We start from the raw sequence: 21,992 nt of genomic DNA, 5'->3' as shown, positions 1-21,992 counted from the left end.
ATATTAAATTAAATGATTAATTAACCCCAAATAAGTTGTTTGTTATGTTCAAAGTATTTTAAGGTAAATAAAAGTTAATATGGTTACATGTTTGTTATTGTCGCGTCGCCTCAAAGGAATATTGACCTTTCTAGTCGTTATATAAAGTAGTTATTTCAATTTTAAATACAGTATTGCGTGGACTGTGAAACTTTAATAACTGTAGTATCTGAATATATTCTATAATATAATTTAAAATAATTGAGATAAAGACTAATAATAACGCCTAATATTATAGTCCTATTCAAACAAAAAAATTAAAAAAAAATAGTATAGTGTTCGATTTATTTAAAAAATGTTAATGGCCGTGGGTACCCAATCGATGCGCGTTAACACTAAAGTTATTAATTATTCATAAATAAGAATCGTATATAAATCTATACAGAATAATTTATGAGGAATAAATAAATAATAATATTAATAGGGAAGACTCCCGTTAAATCTTTACAATTTATTATATTAACTACCCTGGAAAATACTAAGCCACGCTTTCCTAGTTATACAATTATACTTATGATTTTACTTACCGACGAGAGTCAGTGAAATTCTGAAGAATTCAATATTCTTCATGATGATTTTAAACGAAATATACAATGTTGAGAACAAAAAAAATCGTACAATCGTAGAACGATACCGAACACAAGACTTGAGTATCTAGATATACGGAAATTCTTAAATTCGTTTAGACAAACTAATGAGATTGAACGGATGATCGAATTAATATTTATTTTATTGTTCTAAAATGGTTGTTATGGGAGTACAATAAGCCATATAGGTAATTCATAATATTTGTTATTTATTCGGGAAAAAAATAAATATTACATAATATTTTAAATTTTAATAGTATATTTATAATAAATTAAGTGCCTAACTATCGGCGATCTTGGTAAAACTTCGGTTGTTGAGATCCAACCAATATTTTTTAACGGTTTTCGGTAGTTAGTATATCGGAATTATGTGAATCAATTATATTCCTAAATTTTTTATTTCCTTGCAGCTTCACTAAAAAGTAAAAACAGTCAAAACTGAAATTGATGGAGTACTAAACTTGATATTTTACTATTTCTCTTGGTTCTTTTTGATACATTTATCGTAGGATACAATTGAAAATAAGTGCAACAAATAGACTCTATTATAATATAAGTATATTCATATAATATTATCAATATAAATATAAATATCTACTGTCTAAGCATTTTGTTTATCATCTTGGTTATAAATTATAATAATAATAATACAATATTAATGTGCATTCACATAATATTCTCTTTTTTGTTTACTGCTATGCACTTCAGCTCCTATATCTATTACATATTATATTATTATCATAATATATTGTTTAACAATTTAATACACGTGGTATAAATATTTTACAATGAAAATGTAATTAATAATTAAAAATAAACTATAGGAATAATTCCATATAGTTATAATTATTGGTCTTATAAATGTGAATTATACACTATTTTTTTTTTTAATTAAGGCGTTCAATTTATTATACACAATATGTATAACAGCAGTTTCAAAATTATTATTATAATCTATTCATAAAATTAAAATAATATAAATTCATTTTTAACTTAATAGTGTGTTGGACGTCAACCGTGAAGATTTTAGTGTTTACAATATAATAGGTTAATATATTTTGAGGTCAGCTGTTGTTTAAGTGTTCGTTACAACTAAGTTCCTATATATACATAATATGACACTTCTCAAAATTTTTGTCATACTTGGTGATTCACAAATCATGCTACCCCCATACTGAAAATTATTAGCATTTCTAAAGTTGAAAAGATTTTACAACAAAAAATAAATTATAATTATAAGGGAAACATTATATTATGAATAGAAATAATAAGTATATTTAACATTTGAACATGCCCATATTTTCATAAAACACTTTTTAAGCCATATATGAGAACTATATAAATCGCAAGGCCATCCTTCCACTTATTTTGAGCCACTTCGAGCACTGCGTGTAGTGTGCATATAGAATATTATACTCTCTGCGTTAATAGTTTTAACACACGTAAAATTGTTGTGAATTTATTATATTATTCCAAAAACACCTATACAACTCATATTTTATTATATTGTGTAAAAACAAATTTTTCTATATATGCCACCCATCGCTACTGGGTATGAAATTCTATAACGAAATAATAATTTTAAAAGGGTAGACAGAATGGCTTATTAAAGAGAGGTATAATAATAATGCATATAATATAGTCAGCTATAGTGTGAACGTGCGCCCCCATATGGTTTTGCACCCGCGTCGGGTAGTTTTCATACACGCCGATGGGAATTTAATGGGTGTTTTCAAATTATTTTCTAATATTGACATCGCACGTGAAAGCCCCTCAAACAAATGGACGCCCTCGCGTGCATAATATACTCTTACAAAAAAGATTTTTCACGAATTATAGGTAGATACCTACACTCCTTGGTTCGGCTGATTATCTCGTTTTTACCATGCGGCTTTTGCTTGGTGATTTAAACGGTGGGTCATGACCTGAACTAAAAATCATAAACCTGTATAGCGAAACCGTATGCGGGTATTTGTAAATAAAAAAAATAAATATAATCTCACTGATGAGACACCCCAAAACGACAAGACCATTTTCTTTCGGAAAAAAAAATGCTCAACTATAATGGTGTGTGATTTAGCATTATTATTTTTTTTGCGATTCCGCGGTTTTTTGGGGGGGAATCATCGTATATACCTATATAATATAATATAAATAGGTACCATTGTGCGGAAATACGCATTTGATTCCCATCATCACGATCGGTTCGAATTGTGTTTTATAATAAAAATCGTATACCTATGGAACTATGGAAGATAATAAATTGTTACGATTAAATGTTGAAATTCACAACACTTTTTTACTCGCGCATTACGCAGGACGGTTCGGTAGAAACATTGTTATTTACACAGTTTATGTGTGTTCTCTATAGAATTATAAATAATATGTGTAACGGTTAAACGGTTGGCGAATTTATCTACGCACACCCTCGAAACAGAGATAAAATGATTTCGTTAAAACTACACATGTACCTATATATTATTATTTCGGGAGCCGGCGAAACGAACGCGTTTTTTCTGTTGTCTTTCTCGAGAGCTTAAAAATAATAACAATGATATACATACGTAGATATTGTGTATAACCGCGTTTGGCTAAAATATATCACATATTATAATATTTAGGTACCTATTTATACATATATATCCGATCGCGCGAAAGGGGTGTTATACACGTCCGTCGTCCATGTATATATTATATGTTATATTAGCCATTCATCTGAATACTGCATATTATATATATAATAAGTATATATCGGTCAGTATATATGATAATATTATACTGTTACGCGTACCCATTGTGACGAATCGCGCCCGAAATAATAATAATTTAAACATTTTCGAAAGTTAAACGCACCCGCGATATTGTGTGCAGTAACTACACCTCTAGGACACATTATATAATATATAATATTATAATATGCATATTACATGTAAGTACGCGCGTCGGGATTCTGTTGCAGCATATTATACACATTGTGTGCAGCTGTCAACGGCACGTGTCGTAAACACGAAACAATGCGAAAAAAAAATCTGTCATTCGGTGGGCAGTGACTCGGCATAATTCAATTTGTTCCGGTCAGCGTGAGGTCATATATGCAAACGAGCCGTTTAGAGCCACAGCCACCGCCGCCGCCGCCACCACCGCCGCGACAAAGTCAATCAAAAGAAAAAAATAAAATAAATATTCGAAACGACATTTTAGCCGTCATTATAATAAACACGGCCAACTCACGCACCAACTGCAGAACGCGGGGGTCATTCGGTCTCTGTGACATGCACCGATCCTCCCCTAAACGGGGTGAGTGCGCGCGCGAGCCCATGTAATAATATATAATACAAACATATACGGACGACTACGGACCTATTCCGCGGCCCCCACGATTTTGTCCGCACGATATCATCCCGGGGCCGCCGTGGTATAATATTATAACCCTTTTTCTTTTCACTACCGCTGCAGCCGCCACCGCCGCCGCCGCCGCCGACGACGACGACGACGACGTCCAAACGGGGTCGGGCCTATTTAAAACCGTGACTTTCGACTTTTATCCGCAACGGCCTTTTTCCCCGCGCCCAGCGAAAATCAAACCCGATCTGGCGCACACAATATAATATATAATATACTTCGGTGGAGGTATACCGGCTATAATATGCATAAATAATATAGTCGTATTACCTACGCGTGGGGTGGGTGCGAATATGCTTTGTCGCCGCGGTGGCACCCATCTCCGCCCTCTCCCGCGCGAGTGCCCGTCGTATGTATTTAATAATAATTAGTCGGCACAATATGCCGCGGGTGTGATGGGTGGCGGGCGTACGTCATTGCGGCCGCCACTGCAGCCACCGCACGTCGACTCTGTGTAATAATAATAATAACAGAATATTACCTAGGTATAGGTCATTATAATATTATGCGTAGGATAATAAGTGTGCGTCGCGGGTATATTTACATTGAAAAAAATGAATTTAATTATACGTACACCGCCCGCGTAACGTGCGTGTTTTATATATATTATTATTATTACGCATATAGTGCGCGTGTGCAGTATTTTATGCAAAAAAGGGGTTACTTTCGACGGCGATGACGACGCGCGGCGGCCGAGCGGGTAGAATATTATAATATATAATAATATGGAAAACGGGACTATCGGGTAGGTATAGTTGAAACTCGTACATTCATCACGATCGAATCGGTAGACCGTGGACGCGCCACGTACAGGACATGTGCGAGGACGTCGAGAAGGGCAATTTAAAAACAGAGATAGTTTCGAATCGCACCGGTGCGCACCGCGACAGATATCTCGCCAATTTCCGAATAATATAATGTTTTGTACGGTAATGGTGCCAGCCACGAGTGCTGCTGCTGCAGGTATATAAATGATATATAATATCGTAACGACGACTACGGCGGCGACGACAAGGAAGTCTACGACGACGATGATGATGAAGATAATAATATAATATAATTGTGTAATAACGACGACGGACGATAGTAATCTCCCCTATAATGATGATCTCGCGGGATCGATCGCGTCGAGAGGAAAAGATAATAAAATATAATAATATTATATACGCGGTGCGATCGATGATAAATCGTCTCGCGGCACCGACGACGACTTGCTATTATATAATATTGTAATATACGTCCGTGTCGTCGTCGTTACACGGTGCATCTAAGAGCAATATACCTGCCTGTATTACATGGGTATTATTTTTATATATTTTTTTTTATTGCGAAACGGCCGCCCATCATCGACGGCGCGTCATTCAGCCGTCGTCGTATACAATAATATAATATTCGGTACGTCTCATTCGATAGCTGTATGGTACCTATGATATGCCACCGGTGCAGTCGGGGTGTGCACGACGTGTACACGTCGAATTTTTAGGGAAGAAGATTATTGATGATGACTCGCGCATATTACCTATATAATATATACTGCTATTATAGGCGACGAGGGAAAGGCGTTTTTCGCGGTGACCGCCGGGCGTGACGGCAAGTGACTTTTGTGCGCGCGTGTCTATTTGATGGGTGCACCTAGATAGATGGGTAGTAAATGTGTGCGTGCAAAGGTAGATAATAATGGTGTATGGAAGTGCGATTTCGGCCGGCAAAGCCCCTCGGCGTCGTCGGGTCCTGGCCATGGACGGGATGTTGTATGGTGCAACCATCTGCGTGCAACAGTCGAAAAGCGTCGTCAAACGTGCGAAAATCTTGCGATGTATGTTATTTCGTAGTATAACATTATGTCATTATCGTTTCTCATTGTTCCCGTTTATTTATCTTTCATCGACGTTCCGTCGCCGTACTTTCTATACTATATTGTTATACGAGATGACTAGTAAAGTATATTATATATATATATATATATATATTATATATACACCTATTATAGTATAGACGTACCTATATATACTCAAAAGCTATAAGAAACATTCTCTGACAAAAATATTGGAATATATTTTCTATTCTAGTAGTATACAGAAAAGCGAAATTGTTGTTATTGTATTTCATACAACAATTAAATCTGCATTCATTTAAAAATAGGTTACACGCATAACCCGCCGTTCTACTATTGTATATTAAATATATTATTAATAAACTGTTCAAATAAAAAAATGAGGGGTGTTCCACTAAATCATTTGCAGTCTCATCTTAATCGCTAGGTATTGCTGGTGACTTTACCTTCAAGACAGTCCGGACCTTTTTCTCGCCATTTTAGAAGACATTCAGCTCGTGAATGAATGAATGAATATAAAATAAAACCTAGTCAAAACAACGCATGTAGACTGTAGAGCACATACCGAATCAGAAACTTGCAGTAGAGTGCATACCGAATTAGCACCGAATTTTGACAAAAGTCGTCAATATCAAACATTTGCAAATTTTTATGTAGTTAAAAATTCATTAAATATTTCATTATAAAAAAACATGTGTTGGCAGTATATTATTATATTTCGATGCCATGAAATTCGATTATATGTTAAATTTAATATTATAGGATAGATTACATTTAAAAAAAACAGGGAAGTAAAACTTTATAAAATAAAACCGCCGGGCATGACTTGCAAAATAAATAAATAAACAAGGGTGTCGTTTAATTTTTCGTTACGATTTTTTTTCCACCCACACATCAAGAAAAAAGTTTTACTTCAATATTTATTGTCATTTGATATTACGATTTTTTCGTGTCATTTTATTACATTAACGTGTCAAGTTTGATTAATTGCAATCGATAGTCAACGACACAATGTTACCGCGGCGGCTTTGGAATTGTGCGACAAGGCCAACGAAGAGGGTATTGATATGAGTCTTTTTCAGTTAACGCCAGATCAACTCGGATTTTTAGAAATCGTGGGCGATTCAGTAGAATCTGCTGTTAAGGTGATCTGCTGTCTGTTACTTTTCCGCTGCCGATGAGATTTGTTGTAACGGCTAAGCAGACCGAGATTATTGCTTCGGTAATGAGCTTTTGATGATATGTCCAAGGCAAGTCAAAGTCGACGTCATTGAAGAAAGATAAGTTAGATTGATGAAGCGGAGGATGTAGGCGTGTCAGCCGATAACAACGGTGACCGGCTGCAAGGGGCTCGGCCGACCTTTCTTCAATGGCGTTGACTTCGACATGCTTTGGACATATCGTCAAAGGCTACAGGATAGGACTCATTACCGAAGCAACAATCTCGGTCTGCTTAGCCGTTATAACAAATCTCATCGGCCGCGGAAGTGTAACAGAGAGCACGAAGTTTAACGAACGTCGTATGGCCGCCGATCGCAAGACTTTCGCCAATGCGTCGAAGAGTCAAAGATTATTTTACCAGACTTGACCATATTCTTCCGTCGTCTATAAGTGACTATAGCTACCAACTAGATTCACTTTCCCATCGAACAAGATACTGTTGAAAAAAATGGAAGCAGTTTTACTGTCCCAAATGGTGGTGACAGACACAAAAAAATAAAAATTAATATTGATTTTTTTTAATAAATCCTTAACAGAATTTTCTTTTCAAATTGTGCATCAAAATTAATTATAATTATTTTTTATTTTTTATTTTAATTTGTATTTTTGTATATCTTTTGATTTTATTTTATAATTGTTGTAAATCAAAAAAAAAAAGGAATTAGGAATTATATTTCCGTTAATAAAGATTATTAGTATTATTATTAAAAGTTAAAAAATAAAAAGACACACATCATTGTAAAATCAATGCATTCATCGCTCCGCTCAGAATCTAAAATTGATTTAATACATATAATCATACAAAGTAAAGGCATCATTTTACGTGGATGGATAAATTCATTTATCATTTGATTTATTTATTAAAAAGTCAACGAGTATTCAAAAATTATTAGGTACCTATACAAAACAATTTGTCAAACATCAGTTTACTGATGGCCAGTAGGTCACCTTGATAACACAAACATTGAATTATTTTTAAATTAAAAACACAACTTAATGATTTTCCTTTTGAGCTTAAAACGTGCAAGATACGTATGGAAATAGTATCTAAATATAAGATAAGTAGTAGGTACTAGGTACAATACATCATGCGAAAAAAATGTTTATACATTTTTAATTTTATCTCGCAGATGTTGCCCATTCCTGTCTAACTAGTATATAATGTACGTCAACATGTCTGATATTTTCCTAAAAAACATAACTTTTCCAGAAAATTAGTACCTAGATATTTATATTTAAAAGTATAATCTTGTATACGATGATAGGCGTTGAATTCTTTTGTGAATATTGAATACATTATACCACCGATATAGCCGTGCGTGCTATGCAGGTCGAATTTGATCTCTCTTCCAGCAGTTCCCTCTCCATTGTTAAAACCACTACTCACAATTTCTGTTCAAATACAAATATTTCGTAACGTTTTTGCAATTTCGTATTTTTTCTTACGAGTGTCAGACTAAACCCTCCCATAGAAATAATTTAGGTGATTGCCCTTAAAATTATGACCCTAAATATATAGCATTTATCGTATAATGTTTGACAAAGCGTTCTCCGCCTAACCTGTTCTCGGGGCCGGACCTTTTTCAAATATCGTAAACTGTTATACGTTTTACACACTATCATTAAGTAATACACATTATTGTACAATGTACATATAATTATATAACATACTCGGATGTAGTCCACAAACAAACAATATTTTTCCTTCTGATAATATTAATTTGTGTATAAAAGTAAACATGTCCCAACTTATTAAAAAAAAAAAAAAGTGTTACAAATTAAAATACAATTTAAGCGTATATAAATTAAGAATACCTATTATATCAGCTGATTTATTCTAAAGGTCTAACATTGTGTGTTCACCTGGTAAAGCAATACACGCAATCCAGCTGAAAATTTATTCATACGTCGTTAAAATTATTTTACGTGCTGTTTGTAAAAACTGGAATTATATTAAAAAGGAATACAGGCTGTTTTGAGTATAATATTAAATAGGTATGTAGCAAAAACTGAAATATATTTATTTTACTGGTATGAACAAAATAATATTATTAAATATATTTTAATAACTTTTTTATATTTAATATAGGTACCTACCATATAGTTTTTTGGAAAGTATACAAGACACAAAAATAACGACATTTTACTAAAAAATTATAAGTTAAATCTATAATGTCATCTAAGTAACACGCTCCATTTTGAAGTTATAGAACTTTTCAAACTGCAGCCTACGAATCGTATTTAATCGTGTATATTATATCGAATTAGTAATTTACAACTCTCACATCATATGGTATTTATCTAAGTAATAAATATATATATATAATATATATCTAAGTATTTAATAAAAATTTAAGTTTTAATTATTTCTGAGTTTACACGTAGGTTTGTGTTTATTAGAAAACAATTTATTACGGCCTACTCGTATATCATATTTAATTTTATATATTATTTTAGATAACTATACTATTACAATAATTCATACTCTGGCCATCCAAAATAATTTGATTTTTCAAATTGAAAATTGAAAACTTTATCATCGATATTTTCGTTTAAAGTATTTGGTTTTTTTCCTCTATTCTCATTGGCCATTACTTCTTAGAGTAATACACAAAAATTTTAATTAAGTAAATAATACTGTACGGTTTAAAGTTGAAATTGTGAAAAATAACTGATCCGGGTGCTGGGGTAACGTTACTGCAGCACCCGTAAGATGAAATTGGATTTTCGGGGGTTTGAGAGTCCTACAAAATTGTACAAAATGAAGTACATAATACTACTTGATTAAAATTTATGATTTCGGAAGTACGGGCGCTGGGGTAACGCATAAATGGCCTTAATTAATTTTGCGTCAGTTATGTCGTTTTTTTTATTACCATACACTTCGCGTGTTATGTTTTCTAACGACAAATTGACATACAACGTAAAAATTCGTTAGATATACAATTTAACTAATAGTCAGCATTATGCATGTGTATATAATACCAAAACGTATGCAAAATGAATTTATCAAAGATTTTCTTTTGTGATCATTCAGCATTGTTATTGGACTATACATAAGTTCTAACCGGACAACTGCAACAGTATAATATTATAGCCCTCTCGTTGCAAACGGAATGAAATAATAAACTCGTTATAACACAATATTATTCGTTTGTATATCGTCTCCGTTTCGTCAAAACAAACGATCGTATTTAAAATACTACACAATTTCCAATTGATATATAGGTACGTGATAGTCTAGGACTCGGTCACATTTTATTATTTATACTACTTAGATACAACTTAACCCGTAAATAGTGCAATACCAATATAAGATAGTCGTGTACGAATCGATTTTAACGAATTTTCATGGTCGACTCGTTATAACGCAATTTTTTTTTTATTATTCACCGCTTTGACTTCAGACATACCATATACAGAATATTTAATGATTTTACTAGCATGATCACTCGCCCATTTTTATCCTTTAATACTGCATTTATTCAGATTCAGTTATTAGAATGTTTATCGTTTATGTACACAGACCTTAATCCATATTTTGAATATGTTTGATATAATGATATTATACATGTTTTATGTTTCGTAATATCATAGTGATGTCATGTGGCATTCCATTTTTTTTTCCAACGAGACCTACCCTTTTTTACTACACTATCAAGCAGATGATTTATATGACAATGCTGATGCTTCAAAATTAAATCTCAAACGGGTAGTTTTTAGGGCTATTATTCTTAATACAGCAAGTTTATGATAACTTAAAAACTACTCGTTTGAGATTCAATTTGGTGCATTAAGGATAATAGTCCTTATTCTGACTTTTCATCAAATATAAAATAGATATATTATTATTCCAGCATTTATTATACACGGACAGTTAAAAAAATTAATAGTAATTATTACTATTAATGTATTAACTATCAAAACTATAACGTATTCAAAAAAAAAAATCTTTTGCTCAACAGTTTATAATAAAAACGGGTGATTCTAATTTTAAAATAGAAGTTTGTGTCGCCACAGGATACTCCTATTAAATGGCATAAAAATTACAAGTACCTTTTCGAAATATGGATTTGAAGTAGGTATATAAGGTATATACTTAAACATTTAAAAAAAAATCAAATTTTTAATAAATGAATAGTAGATGGAAAATACGAGGGTGAGCAATGAATCACCCTGTATAATAATATCATCTATATATACATATTATATTATTATGCCATGGCCACGCGGTGACGGATAACGAATTGTGCAAATACCCCAAGTCGCGCTGCAGTCCTGCACGGCGACCTGCTGGAGCGGATACAAAGTATATGTGCCGCGTCGGTATTATAACATAATATACAGTATACAATATTATTATACTTATTATATACTTGTTGAATTTAGTTTTGTCATCGGTAAAAGCACTAGAAGTCAAAGAAAAAAAAACCGGTAAGTCGAGGGCTTGTGTGACGGGGGTGACCCACGCCGCCCCACATGTGTAAGTATATAATGTATATAGGTACCGAACAATAATAATAATAATATAATAGTCGGCTGCAGTGGACAGAAACAATATAATGTCAACCGGCCTCTTTGCAGCGTGTAGGAGCATAACGTGCATGGCATAGTACGTAGGTACCCATATAAGTAGAGCAAAAGTCACCGCCGAGTCATCGATCAATATAGTACCGCGGGACGGTGCTCAACGTGCCTCGAGTGGGGTCTATATATTATACAGCCATTCATGTCTAATTTAGGTATATTATACAATATATGCGTACATAACATATATGTATATACCGCGGTATATACGTGATATATATAATGTTATATATATATTACGTAGTAGGTATATATCTACACTATATATAAATCCAGCCGTCGTGTGGCGAAAATAACGGGCGTCGGGGGCACGCGTCTTTAGCCCGTCAGATTTATGGGAAGAAAAAGATGTTTGAAAAAAAAAAAAGAACGTCCGGGATTTTTCTAGATCTTTTGTTGTGTATAGAATTTTTTTTTTTTTCGATACAAGACGACATCGCCCCTAAGCCAATCTCAACATCTGCCTCCTCGCGCACGATGCATGTATGCGTATGCCTACCGACAAGCTACCACCTGCGACACCGTTGCGCCACACTCCTCGTCGTCACATCATTGTATACTGATAAACAATGCTGGGCGATGGAAAAATATAAAATATATTACGGGCCGCGAAGCGCGCACGAACGGCTAAAGACTTATTTTATTTTTTATTTTTCAGTTGCGGTTTTCGAATAGAATATAATAATATTATAAAACGTATTATATTATTGCTACCTATATCGGCGTCGAACCCGCGGTCGGTGAACGAAAAAAAAGAGGTAAAGAGGTAAAACTCTGGAGTAAACCGCGCGCGCGCCAGTATTACCACCGACAAGACGGCAGAAAAAAATCGAACTATCGAGAAACGGTTTTACGATTCAATATTATATAGGTATTATCGTAATAATTATTATTTCCCTCAGTTTCCACGCGTATCGTAGTCATTCGAGCGGATATAACATTGTTGTGGTCTGCGTGTCTGAATGCGGGCCAGTACAATCGGCGCTAATCCTTGTTGCGAATTCGTGGTCGTCGTGACCGTCTTGTGTTAGTTTGCGTATATTGTCGTACCCGCCTGCAGTATAATAGTAATAATAATAATAATAACAATAATATTATAACGTGCACTGTATATAAGTATATGGATACGACCAACCAACGTAATGTTCGCGACCGTATCCGCGGGGTCTTAGAGCAATAGAGAGAGGGAGATCCCTGTGTGCCGAGTGTATTGGATTTTCGGATCAAAAATAATACTAGTCGCGCCTTCTATAGCTTTGCCAGTTCGCCAGTTCGCCACAATATAATATTATCCTCATTCCACGTTTCCACCTAATGCATTATATTATATTTGACATAGTCAGAGTAGCCTTTGTGTATGGTATAACGTGGAATATATGGTACAAGGCCCGTGTTCTCGGAACACATTTCGGGGGGGGGGGGGCTGGGTAGTTCTGAATATCATACTATAAATAATTAAAATTTTATACATTTCTAAGCTTACGTAATCTGAGAACATTTCAAGGGGGGGGGGGTGAAACCCTTAACCCCCTCCACAGGTACGGCCTTGGTAGAATTATAGTACTATATTAGTATATATTATACATATTTACTGTTGTCGATGTCATAATTTTTAGGTTACGCTTTATAAAATATGAATAATATTTCACCATTTCAGTAGGTTACGTAGGTATATGCGTTGTTTTCTACTTTCTAGACTTGATTTTATTGACGTTATACGTGTATATTTTGATGTGATTGAAAAAGTTCCAGATTAATTAAACTTCGAAGGTCTCTACGGCATTTTTAATGAAATAATATTATATTTTGAAACTCTACCTACAATCCAACTAAAAGTAATAATGATTTACATATATTATATCAACTTATTTAAGCTGTATTAAATACTAGATAACAAATAAATTCGTTTCAAGAGATATAGGATTCAATATATAAAATGTAATTATGCCTATAACTGCATATTTCGAAGTTTCGACGTATTAAGTAATATTTTGGCAAAATCATGCATAACAATATTTTTTTATTTAAAAAGTATTTAACATTTTAAAAAAAATTGTAGACATACTGTTTATAATTCCATGTAAGAACCATTTTTTTATGCATAAAAAACAGAATTTGTTTGAAAAATAAAAACTATAAAAATACGGTTTACATTTTATAGTAGAAAAGCATCTGTGGTTCTGTTACCAAATGGTCATTTCTAACCTCTTTATGTGTTTTATGTTATGTACTATTCTCTCCGTCATCCTTATTGTTTTTATTCATGTAAGCTCATTGTAATATATTTTTAATAAAAAAAAAAAGTAAGCATAATAATTAATAATGCAAGATCAATACATAGACACTAGACAGTTAAAATTTTAAAAATAATGGTCAACCCGAATGTCGAATAATAACAATTATTATTTTATAAACTAACGCACAAATAGAAAAGCTTGAAATCAAAAACATTAAGATGAGATTATGTTTTCATAATAAATTAATATAATATTTTTTCATAAGTCAGATCGTAGGTATTGTTTTATTTATACATTTTATAGTTTATACTGTATATATCCAAGTGAACAATGAATATTTTTAGAAGCATAGTTGTATACGTATTCAAGCATTTTTAGAGTAGGTAGTATGCACACACAAGCACTGAATTACTCTTTAGTGATGTAGCGTAACTAAAAAGTCGGTAGGTCACAGAAAATACAGCCTGCATGCCATTCACCGACAAACAAATACTCGAGAAAATATTTTATATTTTGTTCCAATAAGAAAATTATTCAATATTAGAGGATAGAGAAGTTTTTATTGCATTATTATTAGCAACCGACAGTTTGTTTATTATTTTAATATAATATTTTCATTTTTGAAATAAATTCTAAAGCTCTGCATGAGTGAATACGAACACTTGAGTTATTTTAACATTTGTATTAGTACTACACATTTAAACAACTCAAGTAAAACACCAAGCGCATTGTACTCAAAATAGTAGTTAAGGGAAATATGTATAACACTATAATACGGATTACTTACATACTTTATTATTCTAAATCGACGGCCTGAATCGGCTGTACCTACTGTACTACAGTTAAAGTACTAAAATATAATACAAATTGAAAACATCGCGATGACTCAGAATGAGTCTGTATGAAACATAATAATAAATAACAATATCTAATGCGAATGTTGTCGTCGGAAACGGCTTTACACTTTTTCGTTCACGCGTGTTATGATTAATAAATTATTTTTTTTTTTTTTACTATCTGCGGTCTGTCATCGTGCACATAAAGGGTAGGTACCTACATTTTTTTCAGAAAGGGCATTTCTTGTTTTTGTTTATCATTTTTAATGGTTGATATTTTTTTATATTTCTTTTACGATCGACATAGAGCAAGAGCATTACAATACGATTCTGAGTTTAAGATTCGAGAACCCTTCGTTGTACAATAATAATATATGGTTTAATTGAAAATGCATGCAACAGTTGTAGAATAAAAACCGTAACAACTGTATGATTTATACGAGTGTAAAAAAGTATCAATTTCATAAAGGTCACCCTTTAGTTGACAAATTCACTCTGCGATATTATATGTATTATACGTGATACATATATATTATATAAGTTTGTGTGTGTGTGTGTATGTATACGTAAACCATAAAACCATACGTACAATATATAATATAATATTATTTTTTGTGAAAGAGTTAAACCACGGCCTGACCCTAGGGGTATACGTTTTTCACCGCGAATCACAAATGAGACCATGAGAAACGATGACATTTGGATAACCGTACGTGTGAGAAAAAAAATTAGAGCGCCCGAGGGGTGACGGCGAAATTGAATGCTAAAAAAAAACCACGGCATTTTGACACATCGAGAGCAAATATTTGTTCAATGGGATGAGAAAAAAAAGAATTTGTGTGGGTTTAAATGTTGGAGGATTATTGCAGCAGCGTGCGCAGTGTATACACACACACACAATATCACCGAGTTTTCAATACGATTATTATATGTATAATGTGGGTATAAATATGATATATTTTTCATATTTCAAATAAATCATTGGATTGGAAAGAAATGTATAAAAAGAATAACAACATAATAGCAAACGCTATAAGCGCAGCTGCAATTTTGAAAAATAGTTGATATCCACAGTAATAATAATAAAATTAATCTGTCAAAACCAGTCGGTACCTATATACCTATAGCTATGATACCACTCCTAGAGTACTACTCCAGTGTTCATAACTTACAACTTTTTTAAGGTATCGTGACGTATGTTATGTCAAATGTGTCGGGTGTCTGACTAGGTTGACAATATAGTCTAGTTTAATGCTGCAGTGGTATATTGGGGACTGATAATGTCTGATACCGAATTGGTTCCTGAGATTCTATTCCATTCGGTTGAATTGGTTCCCATATCGCATCTTCTTTCATTTACCCGTGAGATGTGTTGGCTTCCGTATGATCTTATATAATTATTCACAATACAAAATATATTAAAATATGTACCTAGTTATTGCAGTTATAAATTTATAATCATTTTTTTTCCGAGTATAGACCGACAAGTATATTAACACTTACCTAATTCTTATTTTTCGATTCATAAGTTGCCAGAAGCAATTCTATTAACTATTTTCCATTTGTATCAAGATAGGCTATATGTATACTCCGGTCGTCTTCCAAAACAAAACTATACTGGTAGTTCCTTGCTATTATAATAAGGTCAATAAATATATTGTAACAGTTGACATAATGTCAGTTAATTTCGAAACGACTTTACATGATTATTATATTACAGATTCCATTTATGTCAGTCATGGTGTAAACAAATCCAACAGTTTTGTATCTTCATAATATAATTTGAAGAAAACGATTCAGAATTCAGATATTGGACATTTGGACCTAAATATTTTTTGAATATCTAGGTACAGGTCTAATTTAAACAGCAATCAATAATAAATTCTGCTTACATTTTAAGATACTTAATTCCTAATGGTAACCGATTTGACAACAAGTATTATACGACGCTAACTATTATTGATCTACAGTTATAAGGTGTACTAATAAATATCTTGTGATCCAAAATCCTAGTATTAATGCACACAAATGTTGCACTCAAGTGGTCCGAAGTGTACATAGTTGCAAGTTCGAATATATTCATAAGCAACGTGGTATTTTCCTTACAATCAAAAGTATAGTAACTACAAAAGAACAAAAGCATTATCATTTTGTTCATTGTATTAATGCCGGGGCCTTTCCTGCACTGGGAGTGATAATCCAAACATATGTTGTAAATATCTGCCAAAAATATTTATGCACACTTTTGAAATATATTGTTAAAGATCATTGATGATTATAATAAAAAAGACTTCAGTGGTTAAAAATAAAATATATTGTTAGTCATCAATTACGATACCACCAATGATCAAATAAATCAAATAATATATATATAAGAATATATTCCATTGTAGACAGATATTATATTATGTGAGCATTGAACATAAATATAAGTTACAACTACAATATATTGTATGTTTACAAAGGATAATATAAAATAATAAATCGCGTCTTACTGATGGTTCGTTATGTCGGCGTTAAAATAATAAATCAAATGAAACCAGTAAATTGTTCCAAAACAAGACAAGTACACATTTTTTAAATTGATCATATTTCTTGTTCATTACAAACCAACTAAATTTAATTAAGTGTGTTCGTAGGTACTATATTTAGTTTTTAGTATAGGACAGTGTTTACCAAAAGTTAGCTTATTTTTGTCAAAATTAAGTTTTTATTCATTCATAGAGTTTTCTTAGATGTGAATTGTTAAAAATGTTAACATAAATATAGTATATTATACACCAGTATAATAAAACCATCACTTTTTCTCTCTCTAACACACGTATAGTTTAATTATAGTAATTAAAACCTCTCTCAATGTTTCACCCATGTAGTGATTAAATTATTAAAATTAATTTTAAAATATGCTTTACTTGTTATGGATAATCATTTTAAAGAATAACATTAAATGTATTTAGTCAGACGCTTTTATAACATTTTAATTTTTAAGTACGTTAGGTATTAGTAATAATAATTATAAACAACTAAAACAATAAAAAAATTAAACTTTCTTATGAATCTAAATATTAAAAATAACTTCTGACAAAACACATATTATAGTTATATTCTTTATAATATTGTTACAATAAATAATAATACCTTAATTTCAACAATATATGTATTATAATATATTACATAATATGTAATCACGACGAGGGAACTACGGTGATACATTTCAACTATATTACACAAGTGCGTAAGACGGAAAAAAATGGTTTATGTTAATTTTGCATTTTTTTTAATAAAAACAAAATCTAACAGCAGACATTATAAATATGTTTCTGTGAATGTCCACAATTGGTGAGTGCTGACCATCACCTAGTGAATGTCAACATACACCTACCAAATTAGTGAATGTTGAAAAGTTAAAATAATATAGACATTCACTAGTGGATGTTGGCATTTACATCAGGATTTTGGTCAATGTTGACATGCATAACACGATTTTGGTTAAGGTTGACATAGGTACGTTTTCGTACACACTATTATACTGTAGTAATAATGTCTATAGACAAAAATAAAAAATAGCAAAAATATGTTTAATTATAAATTGTTATTATTAAACTGTATCATACTTTATTATTAATTTAAATTATGATTATTTTACCATACAAAAATTATTCTACACATTGCAACATGACAACATGACAAACATTTTTCACCACACTTTTTTGTAATGCTCTTTGTTTTGCAATTACATCTCGTATACTCTTGCCCACCAATTGATGAAATTGATGCAGAGTAGCTTGCCTTAAGAAAATTTGTTGATACTTTTGTACCTACATCAGTGATTGTTAATACATTTTCTGTACGTAATGAAAACTGGTACACTAGTGTATAATTGATTTGTAACACCATTTTTGGTAGCTAATTTATAAAAATCATTATTTATTACATCTAATACTACAGCTAAAATATGTTGGGGATCCATTTTACTACGATAAAAAAAGTTTTAGAAATTTTTCAAACCAATCGTATACAATAAAATATACCTATGACTACCTTGAATGACAATAGGTTTCATACTAAATGTTAGCGAGGCAGCATAGCATGGCTGTTATTCAGGTATAATAAGAGTAGTTGGGTGAGGTAATAAAAATTATCAACTTGTACAATACCTTTACTATATGGTACTAAAATACTAGATAGTATGATTAGATCGGATTAAATAATATCGGTATTACCAACATTCACCAATATCGTTATATACCTAGATGTGGACATTCACTTGTGAATGTTTACAAACAGTACAAATCTAATTAATATGGTAACATTCACCAACGACTTTGGTGTACGACGACATTAACCGGTGACTGACAGCACTCACCAATTGCGGACATTCACAGTAACATATTATGCATACCGAAATAAATAAAATCTTATCAGAAAAAACGGACGGGGTTAAAGTCTCTCCTCATCACTACACGACACGTTGGTTATACCTACACCCTGAATCGTGATGACGATTTGATAGGTTTATATTATGCATATTGTATGCGATAATAATGTAATATAATATATTATTGCTTATTATAAATAATATAATATTACACAACAAATGAAACTGGCTTCAGGTCTAGTATGAAAATCATTGTCTAAAATATACCAAATGAAGTGCAATATAAAAATAACAATAATCCTACTATTGTTATTATTTTCTTTTGTGCAATGAACGTAGGTCAATTTGTCAGATGTTTTGTCATTGTATTCTATTATGTAGTATAATGAGGGATCCGTAATTGAGCCATCAAAAATAATCTAGACTACTTTTTATTATTATTGGGATAAACGGAATGATTAATATATACGTATATTATATAAGTGCGTTTTATCTATAACAATATATTCTATTATAACGCGTATTATTATTTATTATAATTTTATCGGTCAACAGTATTATAATAGTTGATCTATATATTCGCTGCATTTTTTTAATGCTATTTTATTCATGACAAATACAAATCGATGTTTAAATGGGCGATACGCGTGCATAATAATATACATACTGTTAGGGTTGTAAAACATAACATATGATATGGTTAAACATTATTGTCAATTCATTCGATTCCAATTGTGCATACATATAATAATTATATTATGATGTAGGTATCCCGCGGGTAGAAAATGTTATACAATATTATAAGACACTAATCTAAAATACAAATATTGAAATATTCAACAAGCCGTCTTGTTTCCGACCATTCGTCATTAATGCAGGCAGGTAGTATTATAGTGGTATGCTTGCTGCCTTTTAACAACTACTATATAATCGCATACACATTACACACACATACATATTATGCAGGTTCAAAATGATAGTTACTTATTTTATTTTTTTATTAATACAATATACAAACACATATAATAATATAATGTTATGACAATTTGCTCGCTATGGAAACATGTTATATGCATAAAACGATTACTTTTCATGTTCACTGCAACCATTGCACCGGTAATAGCAATAATGACATTTGATGTATACGTATATTACCTATTATTATTATTATTATTATTATTATCATTATTATTATATGCACACTGTAAACGGGGCCAGACGAACCGCACCCTCGGTCGCAAATGGGCTACCCACCGGCGGCGGCGGGGTTGACGGGCATTAAAGTCACTGCGAATGACACCAAACTGCGATTCATGGGCCGTTAAACGCCCATCACGTGGCCGCTTTCGTGTCCCCCTGCTGTCCGGAGTATCAATCGCCGTTTCATTCACGCTAAATTTGTACGCTTGTATAAAATGTTTTTTCTAATTAATTCGTAAATGAATTATCTATTGTCTCGATCGTGGGTATACGCATTAGTGAGTGTTTCGAGTGCGTTATAATTGACCGCGTCCCAAGTAATGTATAATATAGTGTCATATAAATCGCGAGTGAGTAAATAGGTACTTCCGAGTTTTTTGTCTAATGCTCGAGTTTGTGCATTGTTAAACCCACTGTTTTGTTTTACTACGATGGTAAAACAAACGAAAAGGAATAATGTTACACGCAAGTATAAAACCGGTAAAAACGAATCGTACTGGCATTTGGTACTTTGTTAGGTAGGTACCTACCTATACTTATCACCCGTTTCTATTTTATATCTATTTTATTTCTATTTCATTATAATATTATATTGCCTATAAAATTGATAGGTTTGTGAACTAATTTTAATAATAAGTAGGTATATCGTACCTATATACTATATAAATATACGTGTGTGCACATATGTGAGTTGTATATATGCATTGTGTATAACTATTAATTATTATTATAGTTCTATACAGCGAGAACAGTATGGTTAAAAAGTTAACGGGCCAGTGGTTATAGATAGTATACCCAGTATGGTATTAAAAGGGTTTTATTATAATATACTTTCTGCATGATGAAACATTGCTAGCTAACTTATGATTTTGATATTTGATCACCTTTATTAAATAAAATACCGGATGGTTGATTCAAAACATTAATCAATATGGTCATGACTGACACATGCTATATAGTATACACCTATATGGCTAATTATTTATAGAAATGTTAATGTATTAGTTTGTTTATGTTAATGGCAACTTTTGTCACAATATATTTTTAACTGAAATTCTATATTATGTTAAAATAATTTAAAATCTATTTATCGATTTCTATTGTTTGATAACACGAACTTTTATTAAAAGAATCAAGTCTAAAGTCATAAAAATATTATATATTTAAAAAAAAAATTGTATGGTTTATTTAAAAATAATATTACATCATCGGTCAAGATTGTGAATCGTAAGATAACAATACTTTTAATTAAATAGGTACAACAATTAAACAAAGAACAGGAAATAATTGAAATGTTCTGTGTTGAGGGGTAGTGAGTAGAATATAATAACCAATTAAAAAGAGAAGTGTATTATTCAATTATACAATAAATTATTATATAAGTCTTTTAACGTGAAGATACAAAATTGTTTTTTCATTGTTGTCATATAAAAAAAAAACCCAAATGTTTTTAACATATTATTATAGTTGTTTAGTGTTTATTTTACTTGTGTCATATTTATATTGTTTAAATTGCGTATTTGGGTGGGTCATCAGTTCATAATTCATATAACATAAATAGTTTGGCTTAAAATTGTACATTTTTTCGTAACAAGTTTTTGAGAACTATGTCCAATGCGGTACCACGCGATGCGTCTTTGAGTAATCGGACAGAATTGTCTGCAGTAACAT

Source organism: Metopolophium dirhodum, chromosome 9 (genome assembly GCF_019925205.1).
Source record: "Metopolophium dirhodum isolate CAU chromosome 9, ASM1992520v1, whole genome shotgun sequence".
In the NCBI taxonomy this organism is placed as follows: Eukaryota; Metazoa; Arthropoda; class Insecta; order Hemiptera; family Aphididae; genus Metopolophium; species Metopolophium dirhodum.
Note: the sequence above shows the minus strand (reverse complement) of the source record.